This window comes from Saccopteryx bilineata, chromosome 3 (genome assembly GCF_036850765.1).
Source record: "Saccopteryx bilineata isolate mSacBil1 chromosome 3, mSacBil1_pri_phased_curated, whole genome shotgun sequence".
Lineage (NCBI taxonomy): Eukaryota > Metazoa > Chordata > Mammalia > Chiroptera > Emballonuridae > Saccopteryx > Saccopteryx bilineata.
The window spans coordinates 38,548,440-38,553,353 of NC_089492.1; positions in this window are offsets into that span (position 1 = coordinate 38,548,440).

The window sequence follows — 4,914 nt, forward strand, 5'->3', positions numbered from 1 at the left end:
TTGCCTTTGGAGTCAAATTCATAAAATGCTCTTTATGGCCAAGGTCCATGAGTTTAATATCTATGTTTTCTTCTATGTAATTTATTGTTTCAGGTCTTATATTTAGGTTTTTGATCCATGTTGAATTAATTTTGGTACAAGGGGACAAACTATAGTTGAGTTTCATTCTTTTGCACGTGGCTCTCCAGTTTTCTCAGCACCATTTATTGAAGAGTCTTTCTTTTCTCCACTGAGTGTTTTTAGCTCCTTTATAAAAGATATGACCATATATATGTGGTTTTATTTCTGGGCTCTCTATTCTGTTCCACTGGTCTGAGTGTCTGTTTTTCTGCCAACACCATGATGTTTTGATTATCATGGCTCTATAATATAATTGGAAATCAGGTATTGTAATGCCCCTAGCTTCATTCTTTTTCCATAGGATTACTTTGACTATTCGGGATTTTTATACTTTCATCTAAACCTGATGATTTTTTGTTCCTTTTCTTTAAAAAATGACATTGAAATTTTGATGGGAATTGCATGAAATTTCTATATCACTTTGGGTAATATAGTCATTTTGACTATATTTATTCTTCCTCTTCAAGAACTAGGAATATTTCTCCATTTCATTATATCTTTTTCGATTTCCCTTAACAATGCTTTGTAGTTTTCATTATATAGGTCCTTTACATTCTTTGTTATGTTTATTCCTAGGTATTTTATTTATTTTTTTGTTGCAATCATGAAGGGGATTGTTTTCTTGAGCTCGTTTTCTGATGTTTCATTGTTGGCATAGGAAGGCAATGGACTTTTTATACTAATTTTGTATCCTGCGACCTTACTGTATTGTTTTATTGTTTCTAGTAGTCTTTTTGTGGAGTATTTGAGGTTTTCGATGTACAGGATCATATCATCTACAAAAAGTAAAACCTTTACTTCTTCTTTCCCAATATGAATGCCTTTTATTTCTTTCTCTTGTCTGATTGCTCTGGCTAGAACTTCCAGCACTATGTTGAATTAAGACTAGAGAGAGTGGACAACTTTGTCCTGTTCCTAATTTTAAGGGAAAAGTTCTGTTTTATGCCATTTAATATGATGTTAGCTGATGGTTTATCATAGATGATCTTTATTATGTTGAAATACTTTCCTTCTATACCCATTTTGTTAAGTGTTTTAAGCATAAAATGATGTTGTATTTTATCAAATGCCTTTTTTTGCATCTATTGATAAGATCATAGATGGTTTTTTTTCTTTGTTTTGTTGATATGGTGTATTATGTTAACTGTTTTATGTATGTTGAACCATCCTTGTGCTTCTGGGATGAATCCCACTTGATCACGATGAATTATGTTTTTAATGTGTTGCTGTATTAAATTTGCTAGAATTTTTTTTAGTATTTTAGCATCTGTATTCATTAGAGATATTGGTCTGTAGTTTTCTTTTTTTGTGTTGTCCTTGACAGGTTTTGATATGAGGGTTATGTTGGCCTCATAAAATGTGTTTGGAAATATTGCTTCTTCTTCAATTTTTTGGAAGACTTTGAGTAGAATAGGAACCAAGTCTTCTTTGAATGTTTGATAGAATTTACTAGTATAGCTGTCTGGCCCTGGACTTTTATCCTTGGGGAGGTTTTTAATCGCTTTTTCTATTTCCTTCCTGCTTATGGGTCTGTTTCGGCTTTCTGCTTCTTCATGACTCAGTTTAGGAAGATTGTATTGTTCTAGAAATTTATCCATTTCTTCTAGATTGTTAAATTTGGTGGCATATAATTTTTCATAGTATTCTACAATAATCCTTTTTATGTCTATGATATCTGTAGTGATTTATCCTCTTTCATTTTGGATTTTGTTTATATGAATCCTTTCTCTTTTTTCCTTGGTGAGTCTTGCCAAGGGTTTGTCAATTTTGTTGATCCTTTCAAAGAACTAGCTCCTTGTTTTATTAATTTTTTTCTATAGTTTTTCTGTTCTCTATTTTGTTTATTTCTGCTCTGATTTTTATTATTTCCTTTCTTTGGCTGTTTTTGGGTTGTCTTTGTTCTTCTTTTTCTAGTTCCTAAGATGTGAAGTTAAGTGGTTTACTCTTATTTGTTTATATAGGCCTGTAGTGATATGAACTTCCCTCTTATTACTGCCTTTGCTGCATCACAAAGATTCTGATATGTTGTATTGTTATTTTCATTTGCCTGTATGTATCTTTTGATCTCTGCGCTTATTTCTTTTTTGACCCACTCATTTTTTAAAAGTATGTTGTTTAGTTTCCACATTTTTGTAAATTTGTTTACCTCTTTTTTGCAGTTGAATTCTAGTTTCAAGGCTTTAAGATGAGAAAATATGCTTGGTATAATTTCAATCTTTCTGAATTTGTTGATGTTATTTTTGTGGCCCAACATGTGGTCAATTCTTTTTTTTTTTTTTTTGTATTTTTCTGAAGCCAGAAATGAGGAGGCAGTCAGACAGACTCCCGCATGCACCTGACCGCGATCCACCTGGCATGCCCACCGGGGGGTCTGCCCATCTGGGATGTCGCTCTGTCATAACCAGAGCCATTCCAATGCCTGAGGCAGAGGCCACAGAGCCATCCTCAGCACTCGGGCAAACGTTGCTCCAATGGAGCCTTGGCTGCGGGAGGGGAAGAGAGAGACAGAGAGGAAGGAGGGGGGAAGCGTGGAGAAGCAGATAGGCGCTTCTCCTGTGTGCCCTGGCTGGGATCAAACCCGGGACTCCTGCATGCCAGGCTGACGCTCTACCACTGAGCCATCCAGCCAGGGCAGTGATCAATTCTTGAGAATGTTCCATGTATACTAGAGAAAAATGTATACTCTGGCACTTTGTGATGGAATGTCCTATAGATGTGTATCATATCCAATTTTTCTAGTGTTTCATTTAAGGCCAATATTTCTTTATTGATTTTCTGTTTGGATGAATGAGAGCCATCAGCAACGTATTGAGGTCTCCCAGTATGGTTGTATTTTTGTTGGTTTTTGTTTTTCAGTCAGTCAGTAGCTGTCTTATATATTTTGGTACTCCTTGGTTTGGTGGATATATATTAAGAAGTGTTATGTCTTCTTGGTTCAATGTCCCCTTTATCATTATGAAATGACCATCTTTGTATCTGATTACCTTTGCTGTCTTATAGTCAGCATTGTTAGATATGAGTATGGCTATACCTGCTTTTTTGGGGGATGTTATTTGCTTATAGAATCATTTTCCAACCTTTCATTTTGAATTTATTTTTATCCTTGTATCTTAGATGTGTTTCTTGAAGGCTGTATACAGTTGGATTTTCTTTTTTGATCCACTCTGCTACTCTGTGTTTTTTTATTGGTGAGTTCAATCCATTTACATTTAGTGTAAATATTGACACTTGAAGGTTTTCTATTGCCATTTTATATATTTCTTTCTGATAGCTCTGTATCTTTGGTTTTTCTCTTTTGTTTTTCTGTCATTTGTTTTTGTTTGATTGTATTCCATACTTTTTCCCTCTGTTTCTTCTTTTTTTAAGCCATATGTTTCCGTACTGGTTTTTTTAGGAGTGGTTATCATTAGGTTATAAAAAAGATATATATCATATTCATTGTGGTATATTATCTCATGAGTGCTTCTACACTGCATCCTCCTTTGCTACTGTTAAACTTTGTCCTCTCCTCTCTTTTTTTTTTTGTGTCACAAATTAATCTTGTTTTATTGTGATCTTGTTGGAGCTTTTACTTGTGACTTTGTTTTGTTTTGTTCTTTGTATCTGGTCAGATAATCCCCTTTAGTATTTCCTGAATTGAGGTGTTCTGGTGATAAATTCCCTCATCTTTTCTATATCAGTGAATGTTTTTATTTCCCCTTCATTTTTGAAGGATAACTTTGATGGATATAGTATTCTTGGCTGGAAGTTTCTCTCTTTCAGTACTTTAAATATTGAAGTCCACTCTTTTCTGGCTTGTAAAGTTTCTGATGAGAAATATGATGGTAGCCTAATGGGCCTTCCTTTATATGTTGTATCCTTCTTTTCCCTGGCTGCCTTGAAGATTTTTTCTTTGTCATTGGTTTGTGATAATTTCATTACAATTTGCCTTGGAGTAGGTCTGTTTGGGTTAAGGTAACTCGGTGTTCTGTTTGCTTCTTGAATTTGAGGCTCTAATTCTTTCCACAGGCTTGGAAAATTCTATTATTTGTTTGAATATGTTCTCCATTTCATTTTCTTTCTCTTCTCCTTCTGATATATCCATTATTCTTATGTTTCTCTCTCTGATGGAATCAGACAATTCCTGTAGGGCTTTCTTATTTTTTTTTTATTTGTGAGTCTCTCTTCTCTTCTCTCTATAGTGTCTCTAGTTGCCTGTCTTCTATGTCACTAATTCTAGCTCCTCTCTCTAGCCTGTTCTATTAGCTAAGCTTGTTACCTCATTTTGCAGTTCATGTATTGAGTTTTTCATCTCTGTTTGGTTCCTTTTTATAGTTTCAATTTCCTTGGTGATGTATTTTTTTTGTTCATTGAATTGTTTTTTGAGCTCTCTAAATTGCCTTTATGTGTTTTCTTGGATTTCCCTGAATATTGTTAGGACTTCAATTTTTAGTTCTCTGTCATTTAACTCCAAGGTTACCAAGCAAATGAAATTTTTTTCTAGAGATTTTTCATTATCTATCTGAGCTACATCTCTATCTTTTGTATCTATGATATTTGATTTCTTTTTCCTTAATGGCATTTGTGAGTGGTACTGTTAAGAACACTAATAAGAATTAATTTAAAAAAATAAAATAAAAATTGAAAAGATACAGTGAAAAAATGAAAATTTCATAATTATAAGTGGAACAAAAACAACAGAGAACAGGGAGCAGGAACTGAAGGAAACTGACAAAGAGATAAAAAGTGAAGTAAAAAACATGCAAAATGACACAAAGAGTCCAAAATAAAATAATTTGTTGATAAATGATGATT